This window comes from Cynocephalus volans, chromosome 3 (assembly GCF_027409185.1).
Source record: "Cynocephalus volans isolate mCynVol1 chromosome 3, mCynVol1.pri, whole genome shotgun sequence".
Lineage (NCBI taxonomy): Eukaryota > Metazoa > Chordata > Mammalia > Dermoptera > Cynocephalidae > Cynocephalus > Cynocephalus volans.
In genome coordinates this window covers 104,489,506-104,514,563 of record NC_084462.1, presented here as the reverse complement: position 1 = coordinate 104,514,563, position 25,058 = coordinate 104,489,506, and the positions used below count along the sequence as shown (strand labels likewise).

The 25,058-nt window shown below is 36.6% G+C and overlaps 1 pseudogene; it reads left to right on the top strand.

The window, feature by feature from the left end:
• Positions 1 to 8,188: 8,188 nt before the first annotated feature.
• LOC134372646 (olfactory receptor 4K3-like) lies at positions 8,189 to 11,875 on the top strand (annotated as a pseudogene).
• Positions 11,876 to 25,058: the final 13,183 nt, after the last annotated feature.

The window sequence follows — 25,058 nt, the reverse complement described above, 5'->3', positions numbered from 1 at the left end:
TTAGCAAATATTTGGTGATTTTTCAGGAATTTTATTGTTATGAATTGCTTTCATTGTAATGATGAAAACATGCTCTGTATGTTTTCAATTGTAAATTTATTGAGGCTTGTTGTATTGCTCAGAATATGGCCAATATTGCCTAATGTACCATGGTTATTTAAAAATAATGTGTATTCTATTTGAATCAATTCTAAAAATGTCAGATAGGTCAAGTTGAATGTTTTGTTCAAGGCTTCCATATCCTTGTTGACTTTTCTTACTACTTTTTCTATCAGTAAAAGAGTAGTTAAAACCTCCAAATATAATTGTGATTTGCCTGTTTCTCCTTCAGTCTGGCTAGCTTTGCTTCATGTATTTTGAAGTTCTGTAATCAGGTATTACTCATTTAAAACTGTTATAGCTTCCTGAAAAATTATAAAATGTCTTACTGTATCCTTATATATTTTATCCTGGCAATTACTTAATCATATGGATATAGTCCCTCTGGTTTTCTTTTTATTTAGTGTCTACATCATATATCTTTTATTTTCCATCCTTTTATTTTTAATCTCTTTAACTTTTTATTTAATGTGGGTGCCTTGTAGAAAACATATAGTTTGGTCATACTTTTCTATCCAGTTTGTCAATTTTTGCCTTTAGATTGAAGTATTTAGACCATTGATGTGGCTGGTTTTGTGTTTACCATGTTATTTTTTTTTCTTTTATCCAATCTGCTTTTTGTTACTTTCTTTTCTTTTTTTCCTGCCTTCCTCTGGATTAATTGAATATGTTGTATACTTCCATTTGAACTCCTGCTCTCTCTCTCACGTTTCTTCTAGAGTTTACAATATGCAACTTTAAATTATCACATGTTAGTACCTTCAAATAATATTACATCCCTTCACACGTAACCTAAGGAACTTCTCTATCCCCCCTTCTGCCCTTTGCACTAGTGGTGTCATATGTCACACTTCTATTTGTACTTATTACAAGGAGAATAAATTGTCATTGCAGCTTCATTTAACCTTTCTAGCCATGTGCATCTGCTGGCCTTGGATTTTTTGTTTGCTTAGAAATGTCTATTTCAACTTTAAGTTTGAAAGGCATTTTTTATGTAGAAATCTAGAATGAAAAGGGCTTTTTTCTTTCAGTATTTTTAAGATGGCTTGTACAGTTTCTGAAAAAAGTCTCAAGTTTTCTTTTTATTTTTCTGCATATAATGCAACTATTTTTGGCAGATTTTAAGGTTTTGTTGGTTTTCTTTAATTACTCACTATCAGCATTTATTATGTGGTTTTCCTGATTTTTTTTTTCTATGATATCCTAAGCTCACTTCATTCTTGGATCTGTGGGTTTATACTTTTTATGAAACTTAGCATTTGGTGACATTATTTCTTCATATATTTTTACTGCCCTCTCTAATTCCAATATCACAAGTGTTAGAACAGTTAATATCTTCCAAAGGTCACTGAGACTGTTCGTTTTTCCCCAATTTTTTCAGTCTCTGTTTCGGTTGGATAATTTCTGTTTTCTTGCTAGAAATTTTTAGTTTCTTAGTCCTTCAGATGGAATTTTTCCATTTGTAGTTTCTTTTTTACAATTCTACAAATTCAACTTGATCTTTTTTTATATCTTCCATTTTTCTCTATCATTATTTTCATTCTTCCTTTAATTTCCTGATCACTTATATAATACCTATTTTAGAATTTTTAACTAAAGATTCTATCATCTAAATTATTTATGAATATGTTTCTCTTGGTTATAGGTCATGTTTTACTTCTTTGAATTTTTATTATTATTGATGGGATGCCATATATTATTGCTTCTCAACCAAGGGACATTTGGCAATATCTAGGGACTTTTTTGTTGGTCACTTGTGGTGATTGCTACTGGCATCTAATGGATAGAGGCCAGGAATGCTGCTAAACATCTTACAATGCACAACACAGCCTCCCACAATAAAGACTCATCTAACCAAGAATGTCAATAGTCTCCAAATTGAGAAACTTTGCTGTATATTATAAATATTACTTTTTTTGTGTTTTATATATGTTCTGATAATAAGAACGTTATTGAAAATGTATATTTTAAATTTATTCTCCATTATGTCTTACCTTTTCACTTTCTTAATGATTCTTCATTAAACAAATTATTTAATTCTGATGAAATTCAATTTATATATATTTATTATAGTGTTGCTTTTCTATTGTTTACAAAACCAAGAATAGGAAGGTAGTTTATTATGTTTGTTACATTCTAATATGTTATTGTTTTACCTCCCGCAATTAGGTATGTGCTCTATCTTGTATCAATGTCTTGTGTACAAAGTGAGGTAGGTAACAAGGAGCATTTATTTTTCCAAGTGAATATCTAATTGCTCCAGCACAATTTATTTAAAAGATCATCTTTTCCCCTACTGAATTGCAGTAGCATCTTGTCATATATCAAGTGGTTGTGCGTTTGTGAATCAACTTCTAGATCATATATGCTATTTCATTAATTTTATTTCTGTATCATTGCACCAAAGCCACAATGTCTTAATTACTATAGATTCTAAAAATACTGAAATTTGATAGTATAAATCTTCTAGCTTTGAACTGTGGTTACTAGAGGTGGGAGAGGGGCGGGAGAGAGAGGATTGTGAGAGGTTAGTTAATGGACACGAAACAGCTAAATAGAAAAATAAATTCTATTGGTGTACAATTGAGCCAGGAATCTATAATTAACAATAATTCACTGCGTGTTGTCCAATGGCTACAAAGAGGAGATCAAATATTCCTCATTACAAAGAAGTGATTAAGTTTTGTAATAATAAATATGCTAATTAACCTGATTTGATCTTCACACATTGTATACATGTATTAATTAATATTCAACTCTGTACCATACAAATATGTGTAATCAATACATTTCAACTAAAACCAAACCTTCGCTTTGTTATTCTTTTTTTCCTCCTGTATTGGCTAAAGTCACTTGCATTTTCATATTTGTATTTTACAATCTCATCCGTTTTTACAAAAAAACCTGCTGGAATAAGGAAATGTACTAAATTTATAGAGAAATGGTGGGAGGACAGATTTGATGTCTCAGTAATATCAAGACTTCTAATCCATAAACATATTTCTCCATGTCCTTCAGTTTTCTTTAATTTTATTCAGCAGTGTTAGCTGTTATTTGCTATAGGGGAGGCCAAACAATTAAGAATAGCAAATTTATTTTATTTAAATCATGAACTATTCTGGCACAATGCAGTACCAGTGGAGCTCCCAAATCCAAAAGGAAGTAATTATAGAGGAAAATTACAAAGATGGTGTAGAGCTAGAGCTAGAGTCTGGAGCTCACAGACCCTTCGAGCCCATTCACAAACCCTTCACACACAGGTCTATGAGCTAGGTAACCAGCAAAAAGGTCCTTGGAGCCTTCCTTGAAGAAGTAATAGTCTTTATTTAGCACACACAACACGAGGAACTAGTCAGTAACAAGAGAAACTCAGAAACTCAACTGCTACTGGCAAAGTCCAAAGAAAAACTGAAACTGAGCAGCTGCTAGCAGAGCTCTATTTTTCCACCGGAGCTCTCTCCAGGCCAGTCTGTTTTGTAAACTGCAGAACACACAATAGCATTTAACTAAAAAGATACATTGGTGCACTCCACCCACTCACTTGTTTACAAGAAATGTGGAGGGAGCCTGACTAAATTATCCTATTTTCCCCACAGATGGCTATGTCAGGTATCAGAGGAATGTGACTGAGGAAATAATTATTTTTAATATTTCCAATTAAATTGGTATCTTGATATTTATTCAGATGATAAGATTAAAGAGATGTTTATTGTCACCGAAGATTTCTAAGAAATTTCTAATAAAATAAAATATAATGCAATTAATCTTATCTTTTGTGCCTAAATTCTTCAACTTCAGAATTTTGAAAATTTGATGTTATCTATTCTTTAAATAGATACTGCTTTTATAGCAATGCCTGTGCATGGAAAAATGGGTATATTTTTTGGATGCTAATGCCTTATTTTTGTCTCCTCTTTATGGTGAAAGCTACACACTAATGAGAGATTCCAATGATTCTAACTTGCCAACTACATGGCTTTTTGATTGCTTAGGGAATTCATTTACAGGATGCAAGGTTTTCCCAGGGTCGTTAGTTGACACATTTCTATGTTGCATTTTAGAACCTCAAAATAAAAGGGATTTCTTGTTTATTAGAGTTGAAACATAAAAAAGAGGGAGCAAGAGAAAAAATCCTAAAACAGTCTGAATGACTTCCAGAGCAAGGAAGAGATGTGGAGGGAAAAAAAAGTTGAAAATATTTTCATGCTTGTATCTTATTAAACAAACTATCATTTAAACTTTTTTTTCTAATTTCAAAAGTAAAACACAGTTATTGCAAAATATTTGTGAGATCTCAAGAGGTATATATACAAGTGTAGTGAGATATGTATTTCTACCATCCAGAGTACATCACTAAAACAGTTCAATGTGCATAACCTCAGGCCGTTTTTCTACTGAAATTGAACTATTTTATTCACTTGTTCAAACATCCTTTATATATTTTCTTAAATATTTTTGCATTTTACCTTGACATTTTTTATATAGGGCTTTCAAAATTTCCCTTTTTGATTTATAAAATTTTGTAATTAAGGACATATATATTTGGCTATTTTTCTCCAGTTAAGCTTTTAAATTTTGTAATTTGTTTGTGTCTTTGAGCTAATACAGAGGTTTCTCATATTCCTTGAATAAATTCTAATAATCCTTTTTCCATGGCTCCCACCTTTATCACTATCATTTAAAAAGTTTCACTAACAAATATTGTAAAATACAACAAACCACATATATTCAATTACATATTTATCTAGATTTTTTATTGTTTAAACTGTTATTTAAATATTTTAAACATTTGAATTTTTTAAGTCTCTAGCAGCTAACTAGTCTTATTTATTTTCCAAATAAATTCCCAATGATTTGAAAGTCACCTTTATCCTAAACAACACATTTTTTTAATCTAAATATTATTTTATTTTATTTTGTCAATATACAATGTGGTTTATTATTATGGCCAATCACTGAAACCTCCCTCCCTCTTCCCCCTCCCCCTCCCTCCCAACAACCTCATATCTGTTCGCTTGTCCTATCAACTTCAAGGAAGTGTAATTGTTGTGTCTTCTTCCCTCTCCCACCCCCCTCACCCCCGCAGTTTATTTGTGTATTTTATTTATTTTTAGCTCCCACAAATAAGTGAGAATATGTAATATTTCTCTTTCTGTGCCTGACTCGTTTCACTTAATATAATTGTCTCTAGGTCCATCCATGTTTAAATAACACATTTTTAATTTATGATTCTGTTTCTGAACTCACACGTTTCTTACATGTATTTATCATTCTGTATATTCTTATGAAAGTAAAGTATCATGTTAATTACTCTAGTTTTATAGTACATTTTAATATCAGACAGATTTATCTCCTTCATTGTTCATCTTTTCAGGAATTTTCCTAGTAATTCTTGGAGGATACTTTGGAAGGGCTGGTGGGAAAAAGGACAGTAGACATCTTTCTGCCTCTCTAGTGAAGGTGCCTTCTCAAAATGTGATTTAGAATATATTTGCAATCCAGACTATCCGTAGCAGATTGTCTAATCAATAGTCATCAACCTTAGTTCTCAGCACTGCTATAACTCTAAATGTTTTAGGTAGTAAATGAACCAGTAAAACTAGTTATAATCACAAACCTCAGGTTATCACAGATCATTTTAAAAATTATTTATATCTATATGTAAAATAAATTATTTTCTAATTTGAAGTCCTTGATAGCTAAATGACAACTACATTTGAGGGTCATCTGTCCAGTACTAGAATCTAATTTAATCTGATGGAATTTTACTGATTTTTAACATATAGAAATTAGAATCAGAGTTAAACCCTATAAGCCAATACACTAGAGATAAGCATTGTTGATAGTTAAATGAATTTATGTTTCTCTGAGATTTGTATAAAATTTATATACATGTGTGTATAATATTTCATTAAAATTTTATTATATTCTAAAGTATAACATTTTAAAATTTAATGATATGTGTATCTCACAATTTTTATATAGCATATAGACATTTCCATTTCTAAATCATTTCATTGATGATGGGATTCTGAGGTGCTTTTCAATATTCAAGTATAAAAGACAATGCTACAATGAGCAATATTATTTGTATTTGAAATCTTAGGTTATAAATTTCAGAAGTGGAGGTTCTTCATTAAACTGTTGTAAAACTTTTAAATTTATGATAACATGCCAAATCTCCTCCCCCAAATATTGTGCCAACGTACAAAAAGTAGTATATAAGAATTTGTATATCCCCATCTTGCATCCTGACCAAAATTGAATTTCTATTTTTAATGTGATAAATAACATTATGTACTTTGCTATTTTAACTTGTTAATTTTATATAAGTGCCATGATGTCAATGTTCCTTACAAAAATGATGTTGAAATTTAATTGCCAGTGTAACTGTGTTAAGAAGTGGCACCTTTAATAGGTGATTAAGTCATGAGAGCTCTGCCCTCATGAATGGATTAATGCCATTATCACAAGAATGGGATAGTCACAAGAATGATGGTGAGCTCCTGATAAAAGGATGAAGTCGGCCCCCAGTTTTTCTGTCTTGCACTGTCACTTGCCCTTCTGCCGTATTATGATGCACACAAAGGCCTTGCTAGATGCCAGAGCCATGCTCTTGGACTTCCCAGCCTTCTGAACTGTGATAAATCATTTTTTTTCTTTATAAGATTACCCAATCTGTAGTATTCTGTTATAGCAGCAGAAAATGGGCTAAAGCAGAATATTGGTAGTAGGAAGTGGGGCTGTTGCTGTAAAAAATACCTGAGAATATGGAGACAGCTTTGGAACTGGGTAAGGGGTAGAGGGGTGGAAGAGTTCAAAGGAGCAGGCTAGAGAAATCCTGTATTGCCATGAATGGCTCTTTAAAGGTGATTATGGTAAGGGCTCAGAAGGGCGGAGATGTAAGGAAAGTCTGAATCTTTTGAGAGTTTTCTTAAGTGGTTGTGACCAGAATGTTGATAGAAATATGGACAGGAAAGGCAATTCTGATGAGTTCATATATGGAACTGAAGAATAGGTACTGGAAGCTTGAGTAAAGGCCATCTTTGTTACACAGTTGCAAGGAACTTGGTGTAATCGTGTCCATGTCCTAGCACTTTATAACATGCAGAACTTAAGAGTGATGAACTAGGATATCTGGCAGAATAAATATCTAAGCAGCAAAGCATTAAGACTGCTATGTAGCTACATTTAACCACATACAGTGAGATGCAACAGCAAAGAATTGCCTTGGAGAAGAAATTTATAATCAAAAGGGAAGCAGAGTGGAAAGATTTAGAAAATGTACAGCCTAGCCATTTAAAGAGTGAAAAGGTACCTTTAGGAGAGCAAACCAAGGGTGTGGCCAAGTGACCCTTGCTAAAGAGATTACCATAGATAGAAGGCGGTCAAGTGCTATTTATCAAGACAGTGAAAGAACCCAAAAGCATTTCAGAGATCTAGGCCCCCCCTTCCATAACAGGTCCAGAACTCTAGGAAGGCAGAATGGTTTTGAGGGATGAGCCTGAGGCACCTTCCAAGGGCTCATTGCCTGGAGCCACCTTAGATCTGTGCTCCCTGCATTCTGGCACAGCACTCCTCAGCTACCCCAGCCATGGCTCGAGTGGGCCCAAATGAAGCTCAACCCACCACTTCAAAAGTTGCAGGTTGTAAACCAGAACAGTGTCAACATGGTGCTGTTTTTGCAGGCATGCAGTACACACTAGCTTTGGGTGCATGGTTTCCTCTACCTAGATTTCAAAGTATGTTGAGGACATCTTGGGGGCTTAGGCAAAGATTTGTCACAGAGATGGAGCCACTACAGAGAACCCCTACTAGGGAAATGCTGAGTGGAAGAACTGTGAGGTCAAAAGCCACCAGAGGGAGCCCCCCTGGGCAACGCCTAATGAAGCCATGGGATTGGGGTCACCTTGGAGTTTCCAGAACTGTAGAGCTACCATCATGCAACATGAGCCTGGGAGAGATGCAGGCACAAAACTGCAACTCAGTAGAGCTGAAGTGTGGGCTGAGCCCAGCAAAACCATGAGGGTGAGGCTGTCCAAGGCCTTGGGGACCCAACCCCTACCCCAGTGTGCCAAGGATGTGGGGCATGGAGTCAAAAGATTATTATCCAGCTTTAAAACGTATTGCTTTCCCTGTTGTGTTTTGGGCTTACTTGGGACAAGGTACCCCTTTCTTATTGCCTTTTTCTCCATTTTGGAATGGGAATGTCTATTCTATATCTATCCTGCCATTGCATTTTGAAAGTAGATAACTTGTTTTGATTTCACGGACTCACAGCTGGAGAAGAATTTGCCTCAATAAGAATCATGCCTCGAGTCTCACCTGTATTTGATTCAAATGAGACTTTAGACTTTGGACTTTCGAGTTGATGCTGGAAAGAGTTTGGACTTTTGGAGCTATTGGGATGGAATGAATGTATTTTTTTATGTAAGAAAGGCATGAGTTTGGGGAGGGCAGGGAAAGATAGTATACTTTCAATATCCTCTTCACAACTCATGTTGAAATTTAATTGGCAATGTAAAGGTATTAGGAGGTGGGACCTTAAGAGGTGATTAGGTCATGAGGGCTCCTACCTCATGAATGGATTAATGGTGGTATCATGGGAATAGGTTAGTTGTCATGGTTTACTTTATATTCTTCAGCCAACATCAAACTGTCTTATTATGTAGTTTGATAGTAGGTCTTAGTATAGATAGCATAATTATCCAGTTTTGTTCTTCAGGATTGCCTTGGCTTATCTCATCCTTTTGCATTTCAATATACATTTTACAATCAACTCATCAATTAAAAAGAAAAAAAAAATCTGCTGAAATTTAGATTGGGAGTAAGTTGAATACACAGATGACTTTAAAAATAATGGGCACATTTAAATTTCCTAAGCTGAGCCATTCTTGAATTCCTACAATAAAAAATAGTGGTTAGAATGAGGGCTAAAAATATATTAAATTTTGGTACTGTAAATTAGTACAGCCACTATTGAAAACAGTATGGAAATTTCTGATACAACTACAGATAGATGTAACGTATGATCCAGCAATCCCACTTCTGGGTATATACCAAAGGAATGGAAATCATCATATCAAAGGGATACTGCAGTCCAATGTTTATTGCAGCTCTATTTTCAACAGCCAAGACATGAATTCAACTTAAATATTCATTGATGCATAACTAGATAAGGAAAATATGGTATACATACACAATGGAATACTACTTGGACATAAAAAAGGATGAAATTCTGCCATTCACAGCAACATGGATTATCTTGGAGAAAATTATGTTAAGTGAAACAAGCCCCACAAAGAGGGAAAAATATTCCATGCAGTCACTCATAAGTGGAGACTAAGAGAAAAAGAAGGAAGAAAAGGAAGACCACAGTGGAGCATTGGACTTGCAGAGGGAGACAACAGACCTAGGGTTGAGGAGGATGGAGGAAGGTATGGGGAGGGATATTAGAAAGAGGTTGGGTGAAAGACATGGGGAATAACTGCAATTTGTGGCAACGGGCGTGATGACAGTATTGATGGTGATTATTACATCTTGGGCACAGATGGTGACGGTCAATTTTGTGCTCCATGAATATGCATCACCAATTAAAAAAATATGAAATTTGTGAGGATGTAGACATGCAAATTTGCACAACCCCTTGTTGAGAATTTTGGCATTATTTGATGAGTTGAAAATGACCTAGTAATTCCATTTCTGGTAATCTAAGCTTGAAAAAGTCTTTTAAACATAAATAGGCATGTACATATATATTATTTGCCCCATTTTCATAATAGTAATTAGTTAGAAATGATAAAATTTTTCTTTGTAAAATTTTTAATGACAGGATACCATTCATTCATTTTTTTTTAACAAACCACACACAAAGTAATAAGATGATAAGTGAATTTCACCTTTGCTAGTATTTTTCATATTATTTAAAAATTATGAAGCAAAATGATGAAAATATCAATATTTGTTAATTCTGAAAAATAGTATGAAAAATTATACTATATTATTCTTGCACTTATCTGAATTCTTAAAATATTTCAAAATATTTAAATATTCAAAAACTACATTGTGTCTATTTCTATTAGTAAGGTCTATGGTCAGATATAAATGATTTCTAGAGGTTTTTTTCATTTTTTTGTTTGTTTATTTCAGCTTTCACTAAAAAATTGTATTCTTATCTCTTCTTTGATATATAGCGTATCTTCCTTGACATTTTGTTTCAAAATTTGGGTCTATCATTATTCATGTTTAAATGAGCATTACTCCACATGGGTCTGTGTTTATCATCTCTGTTTATCTGACATTTAGCAGTAACTACAGAACTGACTCCTAAATTGTCAATGTCCCCTATTCTATTTAATCAATTTCATTTTTCTTGATCCTTCTCAATCAGAAAACCATCTTGTCTCTCCTTCACTTACATGTGCCTTACTCTTTTGGAGTGTCAAAATACATTTCAAGATGGAAGGACCCTCTTCTTTGTCCATGGAGGATGAATAAATCTGTTCCTCAAATTCTAAAAAGATGGTGTGAAACTATTACACCATCTCACCAATGGAGGTATTCATTTTTCTCAAAATTAGTATAGACATAAGTTATATATTGAAGGCTTCAATTTTTTTCAAACATCTTGGCTTATGGAAGATATTCTTCATAATCTTTGTTGAGAAATTGTCTACTTTTTAAAAATGTTTGGGTTTATTGCTGTTCAATAGTTTTGATTCTTTTTACACACTTCCGTGGATTTTAGGAAGCAAAGTTAAATGAAAATGTATTTCATCTTTCAACTTTAGCTCACAGAATTTAACCTGGTTTTATTTTGTTTTGGATAATATATGCCAACAGCCAAACAAATGGAAAAACAAAATTACTCCATTGTGTCTGAGTTTATTATGTTGCGGCTCACAGAGTCTTGTGTGCTACAAATTTTCTTCTTCTTATTTTTTCCATTATCTACATATTCATCGTGCTAGATAACCTCATCATTATCCTTGTAGTAAAACTGGACCTTGAACTGCACTTTCCCATGTACTTTCTACTGGCCAACCTCTTCTTTATTGATATGTCCCTGGCCTCCTTTGCTATTCCTAAAATGATCTATGACCTAATTGCTGAATATAAGACCATGTCCTATGAAGCCTGCAAGACCCAGATGTTTTTCCTTCACCTTTTAGGTGGAAGTGAAATGATGTTGCTCGTTGCAATTGTAATTGATACATTGCCATATGCAGACCCCTCTATTACAAAAATATTATGAGCCGTTATGTTTGCATTGGACTCGCACTTCTCCCCTGGACCATCGGTTTTGTACACACTGTAAGCCAAATGCTTTCACGGTGACTTTGCCATTCTGTGGTCCTGATATTGTGGATAGTTTTTTTTTTTTTTTTTGCGATCTGCCTCAGGTAATCAAACTTACATCCTGGAGCTATTACTCATTGTAGACAGTGGACTACTCTCTTTGTTCTGTTTCATTTTTCTGTTCATCTCCTATAGCATCATCCTGATTACTGTTCATCATTGCTCTTCCAGGGGGTTCTCAAAGGCTTTGTCTACTCTTTCAGCCCACATTATGGTAGTGGTAATGTTCTTTGGACCTTACATCTTTACCTATGTATGGCCATTCAGTGGTGTCTCCATTGATAAGATCCTGTCTGTGTTTTATACAATTCTTACTCCCCTTTTAAATCCAATTACCTGCACATTCAGGAATAAAGACACAAAGAAAGCATTAAGAAAAATAAACACAAAGCATTTGAGTTCCAGATCAACCTTTTAACTGAAATATTATAATCATCAAAAGCATCTTCATCATTGTTATCATCATCATAATCCAAGGACATTGTAGTGTATGATTGTGTACCAAACATAAGCCACATTTTGGGAAATAATAACCCTTCCCTACATAAGCATATATGTAACACAACACCTTAAATTTTTATCCAAGTACAAACCATTCTAATAAAGCATTCCCTTATGTGGTAATTTTATTTGTCTATAAATTAAATTATATATATTTTTGCTCATTCAGAATTAAGTTCAATTCACTGTAATTAAGTAACTGAAAGTTCATCTTTCCTCCACCCTGCTGAAAGTTTGATTTTAATTGCACATATAAAAACTCATTGGAAATTAGTGTTGGAAATAGTCCAGAAACATTGGTATAGAACTTACGTGAAAAAATGAGACATCATTTCCAGTTCATAATTTATTTCAGTTCACTGAAATGAAGCACCTGAAACTGCATCTCTGATCTGCTGTGTTGAAATTCTGACTTTAAATGAATATATGAAAACTTATTGGAAATCAGCACTGGATAAAATACAAAGAAACATCAGTATTAAACTTATGTATAAAAACAATGATACATCATTCCTACTTCAGAATTTAGTTTAATTCACTGACTTGAAATACTTGAAAATGAATTTCTCATCTAATTTGCTGCAAATTTTAAATCATATTTTAAATATCATTTATTGGGTTCTAACTTTAGATGAGGCACTTGCATGAATTTTCTCCTATCTTTACAACAACGAAAATAAAAAATATTGTTTACATATTATCAAAAGGAAATAAAACTGAGTATTAGAAAATTTAACAAACTTACCACAGAAATTGTATTACACCAAAAATTAGATCCTATACCTAACTACAAAAATCTTTTCTAACTAAAAATATTTTTGATCTACATTTATAAATTTTTGTTTCCTGTTCTCTCCTTTACAGATCATAGTTCCCAGTAAATAAATCTTTCTACTAAGAGAATAAAATAGTTTTCCATTAATCTGAAAGTAAAACAGTCACCAAGACATTTCAGTCTCCTTTTGCTTCTGATCCATAGGAAAGAGCTTATTAAAACCAGCTAAATGATTGACCTCAATTATCAAGATCTACTAGGATTGCTGTTATACAGTAAGATAGGAAAGACCATGTCTGAAACCATAGCAATTTGCTGTGGTACCTCATAGTATTTGTATATCAAGTAGTAATAGAAAGTGGAAATTACATAACCCAGTAAAAATAAAATATTCATTAATTCCACCATGTAAAGAAAGAGTCATCATCATCAGAGATGTGAATAAAGCCAAAAGGAGTATGCAATAGGCAGCAAAGGAAGGTAAATATTGAGCCCCATGATCCATTAGTAAAATGATGTTCATAGAAGCTATGAATATTTTTTCCTAAACCTATTTGTTCACAAATTCCCAGGACTTTTGTTTTGTTTTCCTTATCAAAGAGATGGTGATTAACTTTACAATTTTGTCTCTAGGTTACAGAATATTCATGTGGGATTTAGACTGAATTAAAAGATATCAACACACACAGACATGCATATAACAACGAACAGGAATTTTTTCTTTCAATTTGGAGAAATGGGGGATAGTGTTTTAATATGCATGCAGGATAGATGCATCTTAATACTGAAGTTATTGTAATTCTTTGGAAGTTTAAATAAAGGTAGAATGGTGTGTTTGCATACTGGGTAGCCAAAGGGGAACATTCTACATGTTTGTCTGCTGATGTTCAGCCCAGAATTAGTTCTTCTATAGTCTCCTCTCTATAGGAGGGAGCTACAAGCCTGAAGATTACATTTCCGAAATCCTCTTGCAAACTTGGCACTCACATGATATAGGAAGGTGAGAAAAGGGAAGAAGCCTTATATTTCTCTGCCTCAGTAAAGCAGCAATAGCACACAATTGTGGACTCTAGAAATATTGGTGGGGTGCCCAGCAGCTTGAGGAAGATTGAAGGCTCCAATGCTCCTGAAGGTCAATAACTGTGTGAGCTCTTCAATTCTTAGTCGCAGGAAAGATGTTGCAACAGCAGCGATGACAGCACTGTGCCAACAGCAATTATGAGCTCTGGGTAATAGCATTTCCTTTTTTGCTCACCCAGACTTTGAGGCAGTAGTTGCTCTCTGCAGTTATGGATTCTTGGTAATATCATCTTTTCCTTTTTGCTCCTTATTTCTAAGCTACACACACATTTTTATTTTCAACTTCCTACTGTACCCTTCCCCAGGTATCTTGAATGCATCTCTAGCCCAAAATGTAAAAACTAAATTAAATACCTTACTTTTAACTAATTACCTAAAGCTGTTATTTTTCCTGCAATCTGTTTATTTTTTATTTTTTTTATTTCCTTTTTTTTAAAAAATTTTATTTTGTCGATATACATTGTAGCTGATTATTGCTCCCCATCACCAAAACCTCCATCCCTTCTCCCTCCCCCCCTCCCCCCCAACAATGTCCTTTCTGTTTGCTTGTCGTATCAACTTCAAATAATTGTGGTTGTTATATCTTCTTCCACCGCCCCCCGTTTTTTTTTTTTTTTTTTGTATGTGTGTGTGTGTGTGTGTGTGTGTGTGGATTTATATATTAATTTTTAGCTCCCACCAATAAGTGAGAACATGTGGTATTTCTCTTTCTGTGCCTGACTTGTTTCACTTAATATAATTCTCTCAAGGTCCATCCATGTTGTTGCAAATGGCAGTATTTCATTCGTTTTTATAGCTGAGTAGTATTCCATTGTGTAGATGTACCAAATTTTCCGTATCCACTCACCTGATGATGGGCATTTGGGCTGGTTCCAACTCTTGGCTATTGTAAAGAGTGCTGCGATGAACATTGGGGAACAGGTATACCTTCGACTTGATGATTTCCATTCCTCTGGGTATATTCCCAACAGTGGGATAGCTGGGTCGTATGGTAGATCTATCTGCAATTGTTTGAGGAATCTCCATACGCTTTTCCATAGAGGCTGCACCATTTTGCAGTCCCACCAACAATGTATGAGAGTTCCTTTTTCTCCGCAGCCTCGCCAGCATTTATCGTTCAGGGTCTTTTGGATTTTAGCCATCCTAACTGGGGTTAGATGGTATCTCAGTGTGGTTTTGATTTGCATTTCCCGGATGCTGAGTGATGTTGAGCATTTTTTCATATGTCTGTTGGCCATATGGATATCTTCCTTAGAGAAATGCCTACTTAGCTCTTTTGCCCATTTTTTAATTGGGTTGCTTGTTTTCTTCTTGTAAAGTTGTTTGAGTTCCTTATATATTCTGGATATTAATCCTTTGTCAGATGTATATTTTGCAAATATTTTCTCCCACTCTGTTGGTTGTCTTTTAACTCTGTTAATTGTTTCTTTTGCTGTGCAGAAGCTTTTTAGTTTGATATAGTCCCATTTGTTTATTTTTCCTTTGGTTGCCCGTGCTTTTGGGGTCGGATTCATGAAGTCTGTGCCCAGTCCTATTTCCTGAAGTGTTTCTCCTATGTTTTCTTTAAGAAGTTTTATTGTTTCAGGGTGTATATTTAAATCCTTAATCCATTTTGAGTTGATTTTAGTATACGGTGAGAGGTATGGATCTAGTTTCATTCTCCTGCATATGGATATCCAGTTATCCCAGCACCATTTGCTGAAGAGGCAGTCCCTTCCCCAGTGAATAGGCTTGGTGCCTTTGTCAAAGATCAGATGGCAGTAAGTGTGTGGGTTGATTTCTGGATTCTCTATTCTATTCCATTGGTCAGTGTGTCTGTTTTTATGCCAGTACCATACTGTTTTGGTTATTATAGCTTTGTAGTATAGCTTAAAGTCAGGTAGTGTTATGCATCCAGCTTTATTTTTTTTGCTCAGCATTGCTTTGGCTATGCATGGTCTTTTATTGTTCCATATAAATATCTGGATAGTTTTTTCCATTTCTGAGAAAAATGTCTTTGGAATTTTGATGGGGATTGCATTGAATTTGTATATCAGTTTGGGTAGTATGGACATTTCCACTATGTTGATTCTTCCAATCCAAGAGCATGGGATATCTTTCCATCTTCTTGTAGCCTCTCTAATTTCTCTCAGCAGTGGTTTGTAGTTCTCATTATAGAGATTTTTCACCTCCTTGGTTAACTCAATTCCTAAGTATTTTATTTTTTTGGTGGCTATTGTAAATGGGCAGGCTTCTTGATTTCTCGTTCTGCATGTTCACTATTGGAGAAAAGAAATGCTACTGATTTTTGCGTGTTGATTTTTTATCCTGCTACTGTGCTGAAATCATTTATCAATTCCAAGAGTTTTTTTGTAGAGGTTTTAGGGTGTTCGATATATAGGATCATGTCATCTGCAAACAGGGACAGTTTGACTTCATCTTTTCCAATCTGGATGCCCTTTATTTCCTTCTCTTCTCTGATTGCTCTGGCTAGTACTTCCAACACTATGTTGAATAGGAGTGGTGAGAGTGGGCATCCTTGTCTAGTTCCTGTTCTTAAAGGAAAAGCTTTCAGCTTTTCCCCATTCAGGATGATATTGGCAGTGGGTTTGGCATATATGGCTTTAATTATGTTGAGATACTTTCCCTCTATACCTAACTTATAGAGGGTCTTTGTCATGAATGAGTGCTGAACTTTATCAAATGCTTTTTCAGCATCTATAGAGATGATCATATGGTCCTTGTGTTTGAGTTTATTAATATGGTGTATCACATTTATTGATTTGTGTATGTTGAACCAACCTTGCATCCCTGGGATGAATCCCACTTGATCGTGATGAATAATTTTACGTATGTGTTGCTGTATTCTGTTTGCTAGTATTTTAGTGAGGATTTTTGCATCTATATTCATCAAGGATATTGGCCTGTAGTTTTCTTTTTTGGTTATATATTTACCTGGTTTTGGTATCAGGATGATGTTTGCTTCATAGAATGAGATTGGGAGATTTGTAAAGAATCGGTGTCAATTCCTCTTTGAATGTTTGGTAAAATTCTGCTGTGAATCCATCTGGTCCTGGGCTTTTCTTTGTTGGGAGCCTTCTGATAACAGCTTCAATCTCCTTTATTGTTATTGGTCTGTTCAAATTTTCTACGTCTTCATGGTTCAGTTTTGGGAGCTTGTGTGTGTCCAGAAATTTATCCATTTCCTCCAGATTTTCAAATTTGTTGGCGTATAGTTGTTTATAGTAGTCTCAAATGATTCCTTGTATTTCAGATGAATCAGTTGTAATATCGCCTTTTTCATTTCTAATTTTGGTTATTTGAGTCTTCTCTCTTCTTTTTTTTGTTAGCCATGCTAATGGTTTGTCAATTTTATTTATCTTTTCAAAAAACCAACTTTTTGATTCGTTGATCTTTTGAATTGTTTTTTGGTTTTCAATTTCATTCAGTTATGCTCTGATCTTAATGATTTCTTTCCGTCTGCTAACTTAGGTTTGGATTGTTCTTGTTTTTCTAGTTCTTTAAGGTGAAGTGTTAGGCTGTTCACTTGCCATCTTTCTATTCTTCTGAAGTGAGCGTTTAATGCAATAAATTTCCTGCTCAATACTGCTTTTGCAGTATCCCACAGGTTTTGGTATGATGTATCATTGTTTTCATTAGTTTCAATAAATTTTTTGATTTCCTGCTTGATTTCTTCTTGGACCCATATGTCATTAAGTAGAATGCTGTTTAATTTCCATGTGTTTGTATAGTTTCCAGAATTTCGTTTGTTATTAATTTCTACTTTTAATCCATTGTGGTCTGAGAAGATACATGGGATAATTCCAATTTTTTTTGCATTTACTTAGACTTGATTTGTGACCTAATATGTGATCTATCCTGGAGAATGATCCATGTGCTGCTGAGAAGAATGAATATTCGGAGGTTGTTGGGTGGAATGTTCTGTAGATATCTGCCAATTCCAATTGGTCTAGAGTCTTGTTTATATCTTGTGTTTCTCTACTGATTCTTTGCCTAGATGATCTGTCTAATATTGACAGTGGGTTGTTCAGGTCCCCTGCTATTATGGTATTAGTGTCTATTTCCTTCTTTAGGTCTAATAGCGTTTGTTTTATAAATCTGGCTTCTCCAACATTGGGTGCGTACATATTTATGATTGTTATGTCTTCTTGATGGATCAGTCCTTTTATCAATAAGTAGTGTCCCTCATTGTCTCTTTTTATGGTTTTTAGTTTAAAGTCTATTTTGTCAGATATAAGAATAGCTACTCCAGCTCGTTTTTCTTTTCCGTTTGCATGGTAAATCTTTTTCCATCCTTTCACTCTTAGTCTGTGTGAATCTTTATGGGTGAGGTGGGTCTCTTGTAGGCAGCATATAGTTGGGTCCTCCTTTTTGATCCAATCAGCCAATCTGTGTCTTTTAATTGGGGAATTTAAGCCTTTTACATTAAGAGTTGTTATTGAAAAGTGTTGATTTATTCCTAGCATTTTATTGGTTGTTTCGTTGTCTTAGGTGTCTTTTGTTCTAGCTTTCTGATTTACTGTCTGGTTTCTTTGTTTGTTGGTTCCTTAGGTTGTAGGTAGTGTTTTGTTAACTTGTTTTCTCTTCATGAATGCCATTTTTATTATACTAGCGGGTTTAGATTTTTCTTGGGTTTTTATGGCAGTGGTAGTTATTTTTCAGGAACCAAACCCAGTACTCCCTTGAGGATTTCTTGTAAGGGTGGTCGTGTGGTAGTGAACTCCCGCAGTTTTTGTTTGTCTGAGAAATATACTATTTGCCCTTCATTTCAGAAGGATAGCCTTGCAGGGTAGAGTATTCTTGGCTGGCAATCTTTGTCTTTTAGTATTTTGAAAATATCATCCCATTCCTTTCTAGCTTTTAGGGTTTGTGATGTAAAGTCTGATGTTAGCCTGATTGGGGCTCCCTTATAGGTGATTTGACGCTTCTCTCCTGCGCTTTTAAGATTCTCTCTTTGTCTGTGAGTTTTGCCAATTTGACTACGACATGTCTTGGAGAAGGTCTTTTTGGGTTGAATACATTTGGAGATCGTTGAGCTTCCTGGATCTGAAGATCTGTGATTTTTCCTATACCTGGGAAGTTTTCTGCCACTATTTTGTTGAATATCTTTTCAATGGAATCTCCATTTTCCTCCCCTTCTGGAATACCCATGACTCGGATATTTGATCGCTTAAGGTTGTCTGATATCTCTCTCAGATTTTCTTCCATGTTCTTGATTCTTTTTTCTTTCTTTTTGTCTGCTTGTGTTATTTCAAACAGCCCATCTTCAAGTTCAGAGGTTCTCTCTTCAACTTCGACAAGCCTGCTGGTTAATCTCTCCGTTGTGTTTTTTATTTCACTGAATAACTTCTTCAGTTCAGCAAGTTCTGCTACATTTTTTTTCAGGACATTGATTTCCTTGTACATTTCCTCTTTCAGATCCTGTATACTTTTCCTCATTTCATCATGATGTCTAGCTGAGTTTTCTTGTATCTCATTCAGTTTCCTTAGAATTATCACTCGAAATTCCTTGTCAGTTATTTCAAGGGCTTCTTGTTCTATAGGATCTAGAGTTTGAGATTTATTAACTTTTGGTGGTGTACTTTCTTGATTTTTTGTATTTCTGGTATCTTTGTTTTGATGTTTATTTATTGTGGCAGGGGGTTTCACAGTCCACCGGTTTGAGACTAATGACTAACTAGGATGTTGCTGTGGTTGCCAATTTGGTATGGCTCCCTCCGTGACTGCTCAGTTGGCCTCTAGTGCCTTGTGTGTGTGGTTGCCTAGGGTCTCGGGCTTCTCCGGGGAGCCACCTTTTTGGTCAGCTTGGACTCTGCTGGGCTTGTGGATCACATACCACAGGGTGTGTGATCTCTTTTGAGCTTTCACTTCCTGTGCAGGACTTCTCCCCATTCCGTGTGCTCTGGCCCAGGCTGTTAGATCGTGCAGTGGCGACCCCACAGGGTGTGTGGTTTCTGTCGAGTCTCCGCCTCCCTGGTCGCATGTCTCCCCACTCTGTGCGCACTGTGCTGGGCTGGGGCGTGTCTTCTGCACCCCTCGTCTATCAGCTGGGCCTTCAAGACCCTGCTCGGCACCGCCTTGCCCAGGAAGTCTACCAGGTTTCTGCTAGGCACAGACGACCGGTCTCTCTGGGTGCCTTTGTAGCACTATGTAGATCTTTCTGGGTCTTGTTCACCTCTGTATCCCCCCGTTATAAACCGAGTCTAGCGCCCGCCTGCAGCCTGCTCTCCGGCAGGTTCAAGCGGACCTGGGAACTCTCCTACCACACTATTCCCAACCAGAAATTCGTTAGGCTTTTTTTCCAAACTGGTGGCTGCAGAGATGGTATCTGCCTCCCAGTAACAGGAAGTTTACTGGGGCCGGAGTACAGGGTGTGGTGGAGTGACAGTCGCCCCTCCCGTACTTCCTTGCCCTCCCGACACTGGCCGGGGACGCCCCACGCCACCAACCCGCCAGAGAACTGCGGAGGGAATGGGAGGGTAGGCCGGTCCACAAGCTCCAGAAACCCCTGCGCCAGGCCAAGCAAGTGGGAAGGCTCAGTGATGTCCGAGCCGGGCGGAGCTCCAGGACCTGGGAAAATGGAGACAGCACCGGGGCGGTGAGTGGCCTGGTGGTGCAGGCGGGAGCCGGGTGGGCATTCGCCCCCCGAACAGTATTGGGCCAAGGGTCACTCACAGGGTTGTGCCAGGTTGGGTGCTCGCTCTCTGTCTCTGGTTTGTTGCCTTCCCCGTTCTCGGCCGTTGCCGCCTCGGGCTGTTCAGTCGCGGCGCGGCTTGGGCGCTCCCAGGAGTCTTCTTTAATGCCGGCCTGAAACCTCGAATCCTGAATAGGGCAGCAGGCTGCCTTCAGCGCGGCCCCGGCTTCCGGGATCCTGTCTGCATCCACAGCAGCCCTGGCGCCGTGTTCCCTGTTTCGAGACTCGCTTTTGCAGCTAAGAAACAGTTCTTTTCCTGCTCCACACTTCAAAGCTGTTGCCTGTAAGTGAGGCAGCCTCTCCTGCTGGGGGCAAAATGGCGGTCACCCCCCACGACTGGCCAGCAGCAGCGGTCCTCCCTTAAGAGATGGCGAGAGGAAGGTCCACAAGTTTCCCGGCTGCCTGAGGCCCAATGGCCGCCTTTTCCACCTCAGCTACTCCGCGCCAACCACCGCAGCCACCGCCATCTTGAAAACCTCAAAGAAAGCAATCTCTGTTTAAATTAATAAGATTACTATCAGACTAATGGACTGATCTAGAAACGAAAGTTTACATAAGCATTGGTGTACTTAATGGTGTTCTACATTCTCTGAGGCTCTGTTCATTTTTCTTCATTTTCTCCCTCTATTGAGATTGTATAATTGCTGTAGATAATCTTCAAGTTCACTGGTTCTTCTGCCCCTTCAAATCTGGTGAGCTCTTCTAGTGGTTTCTTCATTTGAATTATTGCACTTTTCAGCTTTATAATTTCCATTTGGTTATTTTTTATGATTTCTATATCTTTATTGATATTTTCTATTTGTTAAGACATTGTCACCATACATTCCTTTAATTCTTTAATCATGGTTTCCTTTAGTTCTCAGAATATATTTATAGCAGCTGTTTTTAAGTTTTGTGGGGGGTTCCCACAAAAGAAGTTTCTATTGCCTTTCTTTCCATGTATGGAGCACGCGGTTGTGTTTCTCTGCATGTCTCATTTCTTGGTTGAAAACTGGATATTTTAAATAACATAGCAACTCTGCTCACTCATCACCCCCTCCACCAGTGTTGATATTCTTGTTGTTTGCTTGGTTGTTTGTTTAGTGACTTGGCTTGACTAACTCTGTGAAGTCTGTTTCCCTTCCAGTGCCCAGCGTGTGATGTCCTTGCCCCAATTTTTAATTTTTTTTTCTTCTTTGTAATCTTCTAGCTGGGCTACATATGGTTATCTCAAGGACAGCATATCCACTTATTGGTCAAAGGTTTGGCTACTAATCCCTATGGCCAGTTATATTTGTTCCTATACCACTAGATGTGTGTGTGGCTTAAAGGTATCACAATTCAAGAAGTTTTCATTTTTGCCACACATTTAGTCAAGGACTAGAATGTGCATTCTCCAATCACTCCTGAAGGGTGCCCATATTTGGGCATTCACACAGCCCTCCAGACTGCCAAGAATATGTGTGATTTATTTTTAAGGCTGGCTTTTTAGGAGTTGCTCTTGGTTCAGCGTTGCTTGTTTCTCAGCCAGTGTCTGCTTAGGGGTTTTGCTTAAGCTTCTTGTGTTTATGAGGATTCCATCATCTGTTAATGGATCTGTGTGTGGCTTGAAGAATATTTACATTCCTGCCCATACCTTCTCCTAAGTAAGTACAGTAGGATTCATCTTATCTGTCTCTTGCCTGATTCCCTCTGTTAACTTCTGTTTGCTCTGCAGCTTGACTTATTGATACCACTAGCATGGTGCTATGAGTACCTTCTTAATTGTTTTCCACAAACATCTCCAGTGTTTTTGACAATGATCATAGACATAGAACTCTCCAAGCTCTGTCCCCTCATAAAAGCAGACCCTTTCAGTGAAGCTGTGGAGTTTTCATCCTTATAGTATGCCTTTCCCCTTGGACAGAACCTCTGTGTTGGGGGCAGGCACAGCAGTCCACTTCTTCCAAAGTGATATCTCTGCTTTATGAGTAAGCACTGAGGGAAGAGAGTCCCTGGTCCTCTCAGCTTGCCTTTTCTGGCATTAATTTCTGCCCTACACACAAGGTGGAGGACAGAGATGATGAGAGGGTCTTAGTATTCCCAGCCTACCATGTCTGCATTAGAGCTTCTGCCCTGTGAGTAGGTGTTGGGTGGGGAAAGATAGCTTCACTCCTCACCTTGAAGCCTACCAGGAACAAAGCTTCTGTAACACTTAAGGCGTAAGCCTCCCAGGATGAAACCTAAAACTGTGTTCCTAGACTGGAAGATGTGGGGAGAGGCGGTCCCTGTCTTCTTTCCCACACCTGCTTGGAGTAGAGCATCTACAGTAGGGCTTCCATATTCTGGGGCTGGGAGGGAATGGGAAGGGGAGGTCGTGACTTAAAGGCACATACTTGCTGTTCTTACCGAGATTTAGTAGGTTTTCTTGAATGTTTCCCCTTTTTCTACATGTCTTACGACAATTCCTGAGACTATAAGTGATTGCCTTTAAAATTTTCTCTAGTCAGGGCCAACCCCGTGGTGCAATCGGGAGAGTGCAGCACTGGGAGCGTTGCGCTGGGAGCGCATCCTATATAGGAATGGCCGGTGCGCTCACTGGCTGAGCGCGGTGCAGGCAACACCAAGCCAAGGGTTGCGATCCCCTTACTGGTCACGAAAAAGAAAAAAACAAAAAAAGAAAAAAATTTTTCTCTAGTCATATGTTTGAGAGAGGGCCCACCAGGCTACTCACTCTGCTATTCCAAAAGTCCCCACTTTTGATTACAAAAACATTTGATTCTGATGCATAAAATCTGCAGCAGACAATATTTTGTAACTCCACACTCTATTCTGTACATACTGTCATCAGAGATGCACACTCTGTTACCAAATCTTCACAATTCTGCATGATAATTTAACCCTCCTGTCCATCATCCTCCATGGCCTTAGGTCAGGCTTTCGCCATTTTTTTTTTTTAACCTACTTTGTTGGAATAACATAGTAATTACTCCTCAGTGCCACTACCATGACCTGCTGAACTCAATTCTCTTCATACTCTTCATTTGACTACTTCAATAGCTGCCCACTAACTATAGAATATATTCCAAGTTGCTTTGATTAATATCTCACACCCTTCAAAGTTCTTGTCCTAACCTAACTTCCGGTCTTTATCAAAAACTCTCGCTCATAAAAGAAACCAGCTCTCCCAGAAGTGCAATTGTGCCTTTAATGCTAAGTACAGACTTGATGCACAGAGAAGCCAGAAGAAAATTCTAGGCAGAGATATGTCGGAAGGAATAGAAGCATAAAATATTCTTACATATTAAGTGAACAGAAAATAGCTAGCATATTTAAAGTATACCATAGATTGGTGGGATATAAAAGTCCGAGCCTTGTTGAATTCAATGCCTATTTTCAGTTCCTCATTTTAGCCCCACGTCAACTATTTGTGAATAGTTCCCTAATTTCACAAAACAATATCTACACTACAAGTATTTATGCTGCCAGAAAACAAATTTGAAGTTAGAACAACTAAGATTTGTCCTTAGTATAATCTGCAGAGGAAACCAAAGGAGAGTATATTCAGCACTAGCGTGTTGAAGGACATTAGAGAACAGAAAGCAAATTTACTCATTAAATCCACCAAAAGTAAGACATCAAAATAGGGATAGAAGTGTATGATAAGCACAGTCCCTGCTACCAATGAATATGCAGAAAAGAAAACATAAATTGAGAGTATTAAACATTTGAGACAGAGAAGGAATATTTTAAGAATCACAGGATTGTACCTTAGTCAGTAACCTAGGATGGATAATCAAGAAGTAAAGAACTGTTGGCCCAAGCAGCCCAGGGCATGGTGGAATATTTACTCAGGTCAGAATCCATAGTTGATCTAAAAGAGAAGACTGAGTTAGTCAGTTATTTAAACCATTTTCCCAAAGTAGAATGAATACATTTAAAACTGGCTGTAGACAATCAGGCAAGGAGAACAAAACAATATTTATTTCTCTTTTAATTTGAAAAGATAATTAAAAATAAAAAATAAAAAATAAGCTTTACTAATATTTAATGGACAGATTATTTTGGGTGCTCTAATTCAATCTGTATGTTACCTGGTCATATGTTGCATATATTGTTTAAAATTTTCTGAGGAAAGTGTGAGTTAACCAAGTCTGAGAGCAGTTCTCTCAATTCCTTTAATATAGTGCTACCAATTGCAATTTAGGCATGCCCAATTAAGGGGAAGAGAGGTGCTTAAAGATTATATTATCTTATTTTCACTCAATTTGTTCTCCAAAAAATTTATAAGGGTCTTATAAAAAAGATTTCTTCAAAAAAACCTTGGATTAAAGATGATTCTAATTATCAAACCTCACGTGAATAACTATAAATGGAAGAGTGGCATTACTACACATATTGTGAATGCTTTGTCAGCTAAATTACAAATTAAAAAAATAAGCCATCAGCACTGACAGTAAGCTGTCTGAAAATATTCTAAATTATTAAGAAATATTATTTTACAATAAGGATTTCCTTCCAATATTATTAATCTTGAATTTGACCATCTGTACTGTGCCTTGACATATTAGCTAGTGATGCTATGAAGTCATC